The 15,560-nt window shown below is 39.4% G+C and overlaps 1 long non-coding RNA gene across 1 annotated transcript in view; it reads left to right on the top strand.

Moving 5' to 3' along the window:
- LOC148188314 (uncharacterized) overlaps positions 1-15,560 on the top strand; it is a 112,497-nt gene that overhangs the window by 76,028 nt on the left and 20,909 nt on the right. The window contains exon 3 of the long non-coding RNA XR_015778082.1: positions 3,284-3,365. This is a non-coding gene — a long non-coding RNA (uncharacterized LOC148188314). The remainder of the gene's footprint in view (positions 1-3,283; positions 3,366-15,560) is intronic.

Genomic DNA, 15,560 nt, shown 5'->3' with positions numbered 1-15,560 from the left:
TGTGATTGTACACTGCGTCGCTACATCCTGCAATCAGAAGAGCCATGACGGGAGTGACAGGCATAAAACATATGCGCTGGCAGCACTTTCTAAACATTTATAAAGGCATAACGTGTCAATCACAATTATTTACCTTCTCTGTTATAAGACAGCTGATCTCGTCTTCTGCTCGGACGTTAAGGAGCTCCTGAATCTCATAGTTTCCCCAATTTTCTGACATTTAAGGCCGCTGTTCTTCCTCTTTGAATTAGCCGCCATGCAACAGCTGCCTTTTAAATCTCCTGCCGTGGGTCGCCATATAAACATGTCGTCAAAACGTCTTTCCGGCTTTTCATTTTACGCAGCCGCTGTTACTACCTCTGTGGCATACTGGCGTGGTATTCCTGACTTCAACAGGCAGTGTAAATGCAGCTAGTGATGTGGTTACAGTGATTTACTTTTATTTACTTAACCTTTATTTAACTAGGAAGTCCCTTGAGATTAAAATCTCTTTTTCAAGGGAGACCTGGTCAATGAAGCATGGCATTACAAGGTTACAAAATCATAAAAAAAATAGCATGCCAAAGACAAACAAGGGACAATTAAAACCAGAGCATGTGAAGAACAATCAGGGACAATAGATACATCCAGTTTAGGAACAGTGCTTGCACTCTAGGGGTGTCCACATACTTTTGACCATACAGTGTTGCTGATTTTCCCTTTAGTGTTGAGCAAACAGTCCTCTGTAGCAGCTGTAATGAAGCAGCAGTCAGAAAGTGTCTGTAATAAAGATGTTTAGAGGATTTTATTGGCCACTGACTGAGTGGGAGGAAATCGAGTTTACGGAAAAATAGATGCTTGAAATAGGAGCATAGTGCACAATAGTTTTACAATCCTCATATTATGATGTTTACTCTCCTTTCCTCTGTCTGTGTCTCGTGATTGATTGACTGACTGACAGATGGATGGCAGCACACTGATTGATTGAGCTGTTTTAAGAGCCCGCTGTAATGAAAACGTGATAATCCTCTAAATAAATAAATAATATCAGGTCTGTCACCCCCTCCCACATCTGACAAGTATAAATCTAACTGATTAACACTGTTGTACATTCACATTTTTACTCGCTGTTTATTTGAATGTAACAGATTGCATATTGTAACATTATGAGAACGTGTCTCAAGGTGTAAAGATGTCTTTTTAATTCGGCGCCGCTGCAACACATTGCCATTGTTAACATATGTGAGACTTGTCAAAAATGCTTGTGTTTTGTCACATGTTTAAATGAGCCTAATGCACAATGTACTACAAGGAAGACCTTGTCAAGTGAATAATTACAGAGTTACGGATCACAAGCTCCTGCAGGCCTCCTCCCGGGAGCGAGGCTTGTCGAGGTAGACTAGGTGTGCCGCACAGTTCATGGTGCTTGAAGGAGGAATTTTAAAAACCTCCTGAATTCTAAAAACAAACGCTATGTTTTTGTTCTGAGAGTAATTTGATCAATGTTGGTCTTTATTAGTCATTCCACATGGGGCTAGTGCAATCTGGGAACAATCAGTGATTTGTAATTGTAATCAGTGGTGCTTCTTTTTTTCTTTTCTTTTTTTTTTTGCAGTTGCTTTGGAAGAAAGTTTTTATTCAAAATCATTAGTCTTTAAAACATTGTGTGAAATGCTCTCCAATTACACCTGATATTTTTAAATATAAAGTGCATTTCTCTTTGCTTGCACATTGAATTATACTGAAATGCATGTACTTTAAACTCAGTGGTACAATGTAACAATTGATAATACTTTGTTACAGTGCTTAAGTAATATTTGGGAGTTTATTTACTTCTTTAGTTTTCATATTTCTGTCAGCTTTCACTTTTACTTCTGTTGTTCTAAGCGTCTTAGTTTACTTCGACAAAATAGGGAAGGAAGGAGGGAGGACGGGAGGAATGGACAAATGGGAGTGAAGGAAAAAATGATTTTGTTGTTTAAATAATTTAAATAGTAAAAAACAAATTTTTTTTAAAGTGTATTGTACATTTTAAAGTTGGTGTGTTACAAAGAAAAAAGCTGTCTCAAAAATCTGACTTGCTTTTTTTAAGGCACATTTAATATATTAAAATCACTTTTGATACTTAAATACAGAAAATATCAAATACTTTAAGACTTTTACTATTTTTAAATTCTTTTTTTTTTTTTTTTAATAATTTCTTACTAATTTTTGGGTCATTTCTTTTGTCATGCTCATTGCCCTCTTCACATGTTTTTGAAATAAATCAAACAAATTTTCTCAGGTTCAAAGGGTTAAATATTGAGGTCATAGTTAGTGAAATTGGAATCACCTGTGCAGCATGTATAGACATATAAGGCAACATAGTCTGTAACATAAAACTTTGTTTAGTTGATATGCTCCCCTAAATTTCACGTTGTGAAAAGTGACCCAATGAGATTTCCAGGAAGGCAAATCTGAGGGCACCTTTCTCACTGGAGGTGGCCACTTGTTATAGCTGCAGGTAATGAGCTGATTGGGATTTTTTTGTTGCTTAAAAGACTGATCCCTGAAGCTAAATGAGCTGTAGCCAAAATTATTGTCCATTTTACTTCCCTGTTTGAACATACAAACTGAATTTAATTAGATGTGTAAACTATTTTTGTGCTTGCTGGTCTTAAAGTCTCTTTTTGCCTTCTCTTGTGAAGTTTTTTGCTCCTTTATAGTCATAGTTTTGTCAATATATTCCACGTGAAGACCAAAAACAACACTTCATTCTTTCAAACAGGTTTCTCCTTTGTGTTGCAACATTGATATACCTTATATGTCTGTGCTATGGTGCCCCAAAAATATTAAAAACACACCAGTGAGCCACCCTTTTGCATTAGGTGACATGTTTCTTTATTGATGAACTTGGGCACTCTTGTTTGTATGTTTGAGCCACAAACACCTTCCTGCTGCAGGAAATACTCTGTTTGAGTACACTGTTTGAGTACCAAATGTGTATTAATCCGCATGTGAAAATAGTCCCAGATAAATGCACAGTTTACTCCAGTTTGAGAAACATTTGCTAAAAATTACAGCAACCAGCGGGAAATTACTGAGCCTTATTTAGAGGAAATTGAGAGAATTAATATACACATTTCACATATGTGCTAGACCGTCAAAAAGCAGCATTCATGAGGAAAAAGTAGAGTAATCAATGCACACCTACTCCATGCACTCAAGTTAACTTTTTTTTTTTTTTTTTTGCAACAGACATGAATGGGATGTCAGAAAATATTGACAGGTGAACTCAAGCATTTTTTATTTTTATTTTTTTCAGGGGATATGTTAATAGTGGTTGAAACACCAAACTCGAGGCTTCAAAACAGGAGTCCACAAACCACTGGGCGACGTCACAGTAGGTAAGTCCATTATTTCTACAGTCTATGTAGAAAATATACAGAAAAAAGTACCACACTTATTTTATTTAAGTTTTGTTTCACCAGCATTTCGTCAACATGTGGCAACACTGAGTGAAAACTGCCTAATGAGAACATGATCTTGCACTGAGACATTCGCACTGCTGCAGATATGCTCCTTTCAGCGTTTGTGACGAAGCTGCTGTTGAGTAATTGCTATTTTGGTTGTATGGCGGAGTGATAATATTGCATTTGACAGCTGATAGAGAGCAGGGAAGCGTTAAGTAGACAGTGGTGGAGTGTGGTCCATCTGTGAGGGGAACAGAGCGACGGAGGCAGAGTGTGAGGCAGCCCCTCAGGGCCTCCAGGCAGCTCAAACAGCATTAGCAAGAGGTGTCCCTGCCTTTACCGCAGCTTTCACGCCTCACTCCTCTTCCAACGCAAATCAGAGGCAACACAAGTTATCCATTTGGGATATTGAGTCGATATGGAGATAAAGCCTGTACTTATGAGCCACGGTCATGAAAAAGATCGGCAAGGGACCGACGGCCTGTTTATCTGTCTCTCACATTAGTGCGAGCAGACGCTCGCTGCAGGTGGCATGAAATATTAAAAGGATAACCTCGTTTTTCTAACTGACCAGAGCAAAGTTGTCACATGTGTCCTCGGGTTGCGTGAGGTCTCTGACTTATTGATTGTCTCGGCTCTGTTGTTTTCTTTTGGGATCTATGATTCAGTATCCTCCCTCTGAGGCTCCTTTCTCACTGTATTAACTCTGACCTTTGTATGGCTTTACTCTGACGATGGATTGTTTTATTTTTAGCAGCTGAACAACCGAAGGAGGTTTTCTTCCTACTGAAAATGTGTTTAAGCACTAGAAGATAGTCCTGCAATTCACTTGTGCAAGTTAGCAAGGATTCAGCACTTTTTAGCACCAGCATTACTAAAAAACACTCTAAAAAGTGGTGTGTTGATTGAATGTTTTCAGTCTGGTAAACTTTTACTCCAGTGTGTAAGATTCAGAGGGATTTACTGGCAGCAATGGAATATAATATATTAAGTGTGTTTTCTTTAGTGTATAATGACTTGAAAATAAGAATCGTTGTGTATCTTAGAAAGAGCCATTTACATCTAAAAAGGAAGTGAATCCTCGTCAAGAGAGTCTGCTGGGACACACTGCCATCTGTCTACAGTAGCCCAGAGTGGACAAACTAAATACTGTCTCTAGAAATGTCCATTTATGTTTTTGCATCAGCCGCCATGGTAAGCAGTCCCTTTGCAATGAGCAGGATCATAAAAACGCAGATTTTTTAAAAGTGAAACTGCTTTATTCAGTGTTTTTGCCAGTTTAAATCACCTGGTCCATTTGTTTTGGAGATAAAAAGACCTCTGTAGGTAATTTGACTTTCTTGATCTTAAGTTATCAGAAAAAAAAGGTGAGCACACATTAGCAGGTGATGGGTTAACGGCCCATCTCCTGGGAGTGGAACAGCCTCGGAGAAACACTGAGCTGTGTAGTGGAACTGCTTTTTCATTGTTTTTAGCGTTTTAATCACTGGGTGTGTTTGTTTTAGAGAAGAGGCGACCTCTGCGGATAATTCAGCTCTCGCTAAAAACCTCTAATAAACACTGAGGAGATTCTGACGGAGTTCACACTTGGCTTGACTGCTAGATGCCACAAAACAGGTGGACCACCCATCTGGAACATATACACAATAGGATACAAGAACTAGCTACTCTAAAATAACATACGCTAATGAGTTTACTGTAATTTATTGATCCAAATGAGAATCTACATTTCTACAGTAGCTCCTCTCGTCAAACGTGATAACGACAAACCAGCACGTTCTCATCCCAACGCGTCGCATGGTGTCGCTCTATCAGTGACCTTCTGCGTCTACTTATGACGTTTTAGGAATCCTTCTGTGTCAGCTGTTTACGCTCCGGGATGCCGTTATGGTGTTGTCAACACATGCACATGGTGGGATGACGCAGCGCATTGTTATGTTTACGCAACATGTGCACATGGCAACCAACGCCACAAAGTCAAAGAAATCTAGGTTTAGGCAAAAGAGGCACAAAAGAAGGTGTAAAAAAAACATCCACATCTCATATCCACATAAGAAGCGAGCTCCGGACTCTTGAATGAAAGTCGGTTGTTTGTGGGGCCCGCCCACCTCCCCACCTGCCCTATAAGCGCACTCGCACAGCTTATGTTACGTTATTACCAGCAGCGTTACTACCTGACACTGTCCTTCAGCGTTTCATGTGCACGCGACCATTTCTGTCAGACTGCGTTCTCAAGTGACACCATCTGTGTGTGTCCGGCTGTCCGCAATCGTATAATAACTACGCCACCATTCCTGTCCGAGCGCGTTCTCATCTGACGCCAACCAGCCGCGTTCTGATTGGACACGGAAGGTGTCTTTTGGCATCACGCTGATGCGCCAAAAGCACTGACAGAGCGGACGTGTTTATGAGTTTGGGGTGAGAACAGGGTGGACAGAGACATTGTGTGTCCTTTTGTTGCAGTGAATAACGTCATGACATCGAGATGAATTGGTGCATATGTTTTATTCCCTAATATCAAGTTAAAGTTAGTTTCAGAAAGAATTTAGGTTGTGTTTACTGATCTTGTCAGAATGTGAAAAAAGCTTGAGAGTCTGATGGTATCTGTGCCGTGGTAACATACATTAACATTACATACAGTTATTTCAGATATTAGTAAAAAGAAGCCTTTTTGAAGGGCACTTTTTACTCTCCGCAGAAGTTGGAGGCACGTGATGTGATTCACAGCGTTCACTGCTGGCAGAAGATCAGCGGCGCTGCGAGCTGCCAGAGCCTGCTGGCCACGTGACCGGCTGGGAAGCGTTGACGGAGCTGATGGTTTTGGAGTGAGTGGCAGCTGAGGCGGGTGGGGTGGAGGGGGCTGCGAGTAGAGGAAGTAAAATGAAGCGGGGGCTGTGTTTTGGGGGGGAGGAGTTGGTGGGCAGTGGTTTGGGATCTGTGAGGAACAACAGCGTTGCTCCTGTGCGTCTGCTCCCTGACACTTCCCTAATCTGATAACGGATGAGGACAGGTTGCCTTCGCTGTACCTGGCAAGTACCTTCCCCAACCTGCACAGGCGGATTTCGGCGGATAAGGCCAGGCTTGGCAAATGCCGGCATCCTCTGGAGAATAGTTAAAGGGTGATTAATCATTGTTTAGGCGCGGAATGCACGGGGAAGAATGGGAAAGCGGCGTTTCACACCTCTGAAGCAATTAATCCCTGTGATCTCCACCAGGTTTGTCTTGTAGATAAGTCAGGGTACAAAACTGTTCCTAATTTATCAACCCACTCATGCCATCCAGCATAAAACACACAATTTATTTCCAATCATTTATAGTCAAATTTTAAAAAGAGTGACTTTGCCACATCCAAGTGTGCCTTATATTAGCTTCATATAAACTAAGTACCCCAGATTACAATGGGAATCTTGTTTTATTGTGCACATCTGGTGGAGTCACAATGCATTTTCACATTCGCTGTCTGAATTTTTGAGTGATTGTGGCATAAATCATTTTGCTAATCAGAAACATAAGTGACATGAAGGCATCTCCCCTCTTGGAACAAAGGAACAACATATGGCTCTAAAAGCACTCAGGTCTTTTATTTCCAAGGTATATAACCTGTGCATAAACCAATATTATTGGACTGATTTGCATTTTTCTTTCATTCTGGGCTCTTTTTCAGATCTCATATCTTTGCAGATGACTTCAATAATGGATAAGAAAAGCATTTCCTCCTCGTTATATATTTGATTCTCAACTTGAGTGCAGTTAAGCAAAACATAAGACTCGGCTCAATGGTTTGTTGCAAGGTGAATTATGGCGCCGTACTTGTGATTTGAGGAGAACATAGACCACGCATGATGGATTTATGTAAATACGCGAGCCACCACAAAAAGTTCCTCCCTCTAATAAACTGCATTAACAGATGAACCAAAAACGACACTGATATGACAAGATGAATTCCTTTATTACGAGTGGGTTCTCTCCGGATCTCTCTGCATTGCTTCCAAATCATATTTGCCTCCTAAAACGAGTGGGGCGGGTGGGTGGGGGGAGACACACATTCCTGCCAATAATAGTAAAATGGCTCCTGTTTTAATTGCATCATTACGTACCCAATATCAGCAGCCTGCCTGCCAATATCAATATTGCCATAACATGGGTGGAATATAGATGACCCAGGGTATGCGTGGGTCTTCCATGAGTGCCTCCATGCCAGACTCATCCCATTGCCCGCTGTGCAGGGAATGGGAATGTAGGCCGGATAGCAGCTCGTCTTTCTAATGTCCCCCCGTATTCCCTTAATTGCTGACGGATCTTGTTTGGATTTTGATGGCGGCTTGGAATCTGTGGTTGCTACACATAGGAATTGATAGGCCTTGAGGGAAACATCATGTTACCCACTATGCGTGTGTGTGTGTGTGGCTGTACAGTATCCGTGTGTCTACATCTGTTGGTCTGTACGTGCAAAGATCAAGCCTATTGTAAAGAAATCCAGAGGCGGAGGGCTTTGCATAATGCATTCATACATTAGGATGATGTAACTAATATAAATGGGGGTCAGCGGGGTCAAGTAGGCTGCACAAGGAGACACACAGCAGCTGGTTAACTGATGGTGAGAACACATGGGATCTTCTGGCTGCACAAGCTTTGACTTCTTCTATAGACCTGAGATAGGTAAAAAAAATAAAGGCTGTTTTGCATTTCTCATCCGACAACACTGCACATATGGCACGGCAGCAAACTTAACAATTAGTAACGGCTTTGATGAAGGAAAATTACATCTTGTAGGTCCCACTTCGAATGCACTTCACATATCCATATTAATGCATTCAGGGCTGGAGAGTGAAAGATAATTTTTCCTGTTTAAATATTTCATTCTAGCTTAAAACTTAGCCCGTAATTAGAGCTCCCTAATGGCAAGAGCATCCAGTTTGTCCGTTTTAATTAGATTGTTGTTTAACTATTAATTATGTATCTTTGTGTCATATAGTTTTGATGCTAACAGATGGTGCAATGGTTTGTGGCTGGGTAAGATTGGGTGATGATTTATTTACCTGCACTCTGTTAGTAAGATCCATACACTTCCTGTTCCTCTGCTGTTTGTGGAGTGACCTACTGTAACAATACAGGACAGGGAAACATATATATATGAGGTAGATACTAACAATCTTTATTCCTAATTAATCTGTTGATGATTGTGTTTTTGGTTATAAATGTATTGTTTTTTTCTGGTCAGTCATCTAAAACTCCAAGATATTTTATTCACAATTATATACAACAAAAAATGTACCAAATTCTTCCATTCTAAAAGCTGGAATTAACACATTTTGCTGTTTTTGCTTGAAATAATAATAATAAACTTTATTTCTATAGTGCTTCTCTAAGCCAGAGTTACAAAGTGCTTCACAATCCTATACCATACAATAGAAGAAGGTAAAACAACATTCACAGAAAGTGAAATTAAAATATAATATATACGCATCCATGTATATATGAATACCTATACACACACACATATATACATGGTATTTAATATGGATGCAAATTACATAAAATATTAAATTCCAGCAATTCGTTAATTTTCTGAGACTGGAATACAAAGTTCATACACACATGTTAATTAAGAAAATGCTATATTCATCGCACAGCACGTATCAGTAACCCAATCCCTTCATATTCAAGAGTCAAGATCAATAAAGATCAAAAAGTTTTTAACTATCTTTTTCAGATTTAACTAATTTTTGAAAAAATTTACAGTTTTATTTGAATTGATTAAAAACTTGAAATCTATATATTTGCCGTATATCAACAGATTTTGTATTAGTAAATTTTCCACATACTGTACATTATCACAGCTCTATTCACACAAAACTGCACAACAAAAATGTAATTCGCTCATTCCCCTTTAAAAATTTGTTTAATGATTCAAATTAGCCTCATATAAGCAAAGGGGAACGAGGATTCCTGCAGAGTTTTTGTGCAAACAAACAGAGGTCAGCATCTTGCCAGCCGTCACGCCATCCTCGCCATCGTCTCCATCGTCTCTACCTGCGGACGACAACGTCAGCTCATATACATGTTAGCAGCACTACGGCACTTTAAAAGCGTTGAAATGATACATTTAAAACAAGTGTAACATGTACGTTGTTTGCAGCACCATACAATGCAACATTTTCTTCTTGCAACTGTCGTATTTTTATATCTTAAATCCTTAAATGTTTATATCTGTGTTAAGTAGCATGTAGTCTTCTTTACCGCTTTTGTCGGTGCGTTGCTGCAATACGCTTCTTTATGTTTTATTACCACCAACTGTCAGTCATCAGCTGAATAGCATGACACACGAGTAGGTATCGCTGAGAAGCTCTGCACAATATAAACAAAACAAGGAACCAATGGTAAAAATATTTTCATTTTTCAATTATCTAGTGGTCAAAAACTCAACAGTGTACCTTTAATTACAGTAAGTGGTGTAGTTTAGTTATACATAGTGGCACAACATGATGTCATTAATAAATGGCTGATCAGAGCTCTTGTTTCTCTTAACCCTTCAAAACCTGGACTGACACCAGTGATCTTTCATAAGCTATTTGAGCATTTGAAACAACTGCAAATTTGATTTGACTTCTTTCAAAAACATGTAGACACAAACACAAATTGCAAGAAATTAGTAAAAGGTGACAAGAAAAAAAAGGAGGGATGGGGGGGGTTATTAGAAAAAACATTTTTTTTTACAATAATAATAGTTTTTTAGTTAACATTATGTAAAAGAAAAAAATAGAATAAACAAAATAAATACATATGTTTTCATGTCATTTTTCTTATTTTCGGGTATTTTCTTGTAATTTTTGTTTTTACAAATTTTTGAGCCGTGTCTTGTGTAGTTGCTTGTTGCCTTCTCTATATGCCTCATCAAAGAAAGCAAACTAATTTGCTCAGGTTTGAAAAGGTTAAGTTTTACCTTTAATATTACCAGATTCCAAATATAAACTAACTGATTTTAGAGCTTGTTGAGTTTATATGAAAATCGTGCGTTCTAACGGTATAAACATGAGGAGAACTACAGTTTACAGCTTTTGTTTCTGTTTTTGTTGCTGTAGTAACCAACATTTGAAGCGTTACAGAGCAGTCAGTTAATTTATTTCTTTCAGCATGGGTGACCTGAGCAAGTGAGAGTCAAACTCACAACCTGGCAGCGGTGTTGTGATGCTCTACCAGGACCGGCACACAAACTTCACGCGCTGCTGAACTTTTGACCTTTTTAACAGTCTGTCTAACAACTACATGAGACCCCTGTTTTTATTCTAAAGTTGAGTCATGTTTGTGTTTGTGTCTGGGTGTTTTGTTGCACCCGGTTTGACTCTGGGCTGTACATTTGGCTGACTGTTATTTGTTTTGTCTCCTGATGATGGGGGCCTGTGATTGATGGACGGGGTCCAGGACATCTCCGATCGACAGCTGTTGATAGCTCTGAAATCGAGAGCAGCAGTCGGAGCGTAACAATGAGCTCATTGCGCTCTTGGCTTGGTCGCCAGCCCAGCAAACCCCAGCACTGGGGGGACTTCATGAATTTCAACTGGGGCCACAAATGTGAGTGCACATGAAAATTGTGCTGGGGTGAAGGGAAAGGGACTAAACTAGGAATATAGCCCTGATAATTACAATAATCATAGTAGAAGTGAAAGGAAGAATGGAAACAGAATACATCATGTGAGCTGCACAGTTTCCTTGAAAACACAAACACTGTTTTGTTTAGTTTATCAGTATTTCATGCAGTTTTATGATTATAAGACCAATTTCAGATACAGTACTCATACTGAGGTGGTGCTTAAAGGTGCTATATGCTACATTCAGACTCTGAACTGGGATTCAGTTTTCACTTCAGATTTCAACACGGTTTCACTCCCCACTTAAATATCGGTGTTTAGTCTGTGGCCTGCAAGTTCAGACACCAGTGCACTAAGGCCTCTTTTAGTGCAATATAAGACGCACCAGGCGGTGGCATTTTTTGATGCACAGCGCAACTATTTGTAGTATATAGAGCGAGAAAGTCTGCATAGAGTGGGCAGGAGGGGCAGTGGATAGGTCAAACAAACTCTGGACTCTTACCTGTGAGTCCACTGTTCTTGTCCTGTGGGAAACCAAAAGTCTGTCGAGCTGTTTTTAGTAAAAAGCCAATAATTAAATAATAAGCCACACCATGATGTTTTTTTTTGTTGTGTATTTTACCTACGTTCTAAGTTTATTCTGAAAAGAGACTGTATGTGTTTAACAAGTGGAAACTGAAAATGGAAGCTTATTTTGAAAAGACACACTGCATGTAACCAGCATAAATTGACACACCGCCCCTGTACATCCAAAACTGACGAAAAAGAGGTATTTAAAACGGCGTTTGACGTGTAGGTGGCTGAGATGAAATGGCATCAACTAGCCGTGCTAACCGTTTTACTAGTGCTGACACAGCTGAGAGTGTTAATCTGTGGGGGAAATGGACGGTGATAGTTACCCTTTACTTTTACTTTTAATTACTTTTTCATAGGAAAACTGACAAACAGTACATGAGAGCCTGCGCCACAATATCTTGAAATATAGTTTTTCGCTGCTTAATTGATGTTTGAAATCTTTTCTATAGCTACAGCCTGAAAGATGTGTATGCACAAACGTGTGGCCTCATCAAAGCTTCCATATTTTTCAGTGGTAATTTGCTGCGAGTGCGCTCCACCTTCATGTGTGCAGCCTCCAGTATATCGGGGGGTTTGAACTGGTCTGTGAACAGGTGACTGTTGTGGCTGTCGTGGGAGGGCCTGTAACATGTAGGAGTTTTATTAAAGAAATCAGTCACATTGTAGGAATGCCACAATTTAGTAGCATCAGCTTCTTGTCAGTAACTTTCTTTAAAAAACTGACATGATTAAGGTTGTGACATGCATACAGGCAACAGCAATTTGGCTTTATTAAAATGGTGGCGATTTATGTTACAATTCCAGTTTGCAGCTGATGAAGCTTAAAGAAAAGAAGAAATAACGACACAGAGCTGCACCGCTAATGACAGCTTCACTGTTCAGCAGAGTGTCTGTCATCTTGTGTATGTGCTGCAGGTTAATGATAGAGGTTCAGGAGTCAATGTGAGAATTAAGCATCGCTCCATCTTGCATTTTGTCTTAAAGCCACCCATACTTTAGCTTTAATTGGACAGCATCATGCTGCAATAAGCTCTGGCTGCACGGGTTTGATGCCCGAGCCCTCTGAGGTTACCAAAGCACCGGCACCACATCTGAGCTCAAATTAGCATTCTGGGCAAGCAGAACTCCCCAAGCTTAATTAAGGTAAATTCAACATTCTAGTTCATCATTGGGTTTTATATAATCTTAAAACCAGTTGCGCTTGTTTGGCAGCTGTTTATTTCTTATATTAAAAAAGAAAACATTACACTGTAGATGATTTGGCATCCCTGGATTTTGAATTTGAGCCCTCTATTATGGGAAATCTGGGTTTGCGCAATGATTAAATGCTTAATAAAAAATTCATTGTTGTTGCCAACATCTGTATTGTACAGGCTAACGGCTCACTGGAGTGTGCGAGACTTGTAAAGTTTCCAAACGCGCCGTTGAGAACCCTGGAAAGTTCACCTAAGAGTTTGCCTTCCTCATTACCAAGCTACTTCTGTGTCTGCGATTAGACTGAGAACATCTTTAATTGCTTTAAAATCTGAATGCATGATAAGAATGGATTAATTTGATTTTTCTGTTCCTACAAGTAGCAGATGGTTTATGTCTTCAGAATGCTCATGTTGTAAAATGAGATCCCCAGCTTGTCTCTGATTGGTCACTGTTAATGAAGCATGCTGGGCTGATTATTGATTTAGAAAATGAGGACGACACAAGTATTGTGTGTGTTGCTGTGATAAATTAAAGACAAGCTTTTGTTTTGTAGTTGACAGACACCTACCTTAAATAACACAAAATATTTGATTTTCCATTCAGGTGGTCTCTGGCCCGTCAAAGTAATTTTATTGTTTATTTTAAAACAGGCACTTTTATAGTTGCCACTAACAAGCAGATGGTCGACTTGACTTATTTGTGTTTTGTGTTTCTGAATGACCGATCAGATGCATGATGGGAAATGCAATGAGCTGCTTGTCAGGGAAGAGACAATTCACGGGAGAGGGCCCGCGAAAGCTGTATACATTCCCAATTTACTCCCATCTCCGCGGTTTTTAAGGTTAGTAATTTTTTTTGCATTATTATTGGCTGTTGCGAGAGCAGCTGTTCCCCAGCCTCCTTCCGAATTACCATCCTCATACTGACAGACAGGCAGCTGATGGGGAAACTCGCTGCGTGCATGAGGAGATCCAATTCAGCAATGAAACTAATGTGCTGCATCAGGGGGGATGTGTGGCGGGCCCTGGAGGAAGAGGAGGAGGTCCAGGTTCAAACACAGTCTGGGACCGGCTCGAAGCGGGTCTGGATGAGCACGGATGTGATTTTTGTTTGAGTCTGATCCTTCCTGTATTTATTTATTCAATCTATTTATTTACTCTATTTATTTATTTATTCATTTATTTATTCTGTTCCCCAGACACCGCCTTCTGGTTTTGGCTGCAGTTTCCAAACTGGCAGCCTTCCACTCCCTGAAAAAAAATGCAAACCACAGATACATTCTTGATATCTGAAGGAGAGAATTGGGGATGGACACAATAACAGAAACATTTTAATAATACCATGCCACAATCGTAACTAAAGCCAAATGATGCCCTAAAATTAAATCAAGCTTGACAAGGGTCAAATTAATATTTTTGTTACACGGATATTGTGTTGGATTGTATTAAATTTCTGCTGTGTCCGTACAATTTTAAAGCCCTCTGGAACCCAAATCACCAAAAACCTTCTTAATATGTCATTTAGGGTCTTACATGCATAATAAAAAGCATCAAACATTATCAAATATTAGCCTCAATCCAAATTTTAAATATTAACTTTTTAGTTTTTCCCATTTCCCCTCGGCTGGATTGATTTCGGCGTGGTTATCCCGGATCCATATTACGTAATGTTGATAAAATCAATCAAAAGTCAGTTATCAGTTGATACTTATTTAACATGACAAACTGAAATCCCTCAGCACTGTGATGTTACCAGACATGGTGATGTCATTCTGAAGAGTCACTAACTAACAAAATGTTATTTGTGCAGCACGCAGTGTTTGTGTGCGATACCTGGCTTTTACCAGCGTTACACAGATCGACACCAGTGAGTCTGTGGCAAACAGGAAAGCAATAAAATAAGAAGAACAAACTGATAATGGGGCACTAGTTAGCTACAACAATACAATAATGTATCATTTCATTCATAGCGCCAGCTGCCAGCTACTGTGTAATACAACCACTACACATATTTAACTCATGCAGCCCCACTTCAAAAATCCCACACTATCACTCTAATGTACGTTGTCACCATGTTTCTTCTCCTAACGTAAAGTACGTAACTTAACTTTGAGAACGTGGCGTCATTCGTGGGGTGCTAATTCATTTGATACCACATGACACATTGTATGTGCATTTTTGTGAGATATCATACGAACCATTGTACGAGGATATGCTGACTTAAAACAGGTCCAGACAACAGTTTTGCTTATCTCAGTGGACAGATATCTGCACATGAAAATAGATACATTTAAAAACGGTAGCAAGAAGTTAAATTATCATCACACAATAGCAAGATTGCGTTTCAGACAATGCTGTCTGCCTCTCTTGCTTTACAAATAGACTGTAAACGGAAACAAGAATGCTTCAGACACCAAAATCTCGTCCCATTTCCTCCAGATTCTGCACTCATATGCAGATATCTGTTCACTGAGATTACGGAGCTCCTACCTTAAAGTAACTAGTAGCACTCGTGAGGACAGGAAGGAGAAAAGTGAAGGACATAAGGGGACAGAGCTGTGACAGTTGGAGTTAGTTCATTAGCTTGTCACAGTATAAAATACTAAAAAAGCCACAAGAGTAAACATACATGAAATTTGATCAAATTGTCTCATTTTCTAAATTTAATCTGAAAAAAAGACGAAGTGATTTGAATAAAATCCTTTATTATGATACATTTTATAATAACACATTAAAATAATGTTGTATACATCAAGATATAGTAAAGA

Source organism: Plectropomus leopardus, chromosome 11 (genome assembly GCF_026936395.1).
Source record: "Plectropomus leopardus strain MGB_pleo_1.0 chromosome 11, ASM2693639v1, whole genome shotgun sequence".
Classification (NCBI taxonomy): domain Eukaryota; kingdom Metazoa; phylum Chordata; class Actinopteri; order Perciformes; family Serranidae; genus Plectropomus; species Plectropomus leopardus.
This window is presented reverse-complemented; position numbering and strand designations above follow the sequence as displayed.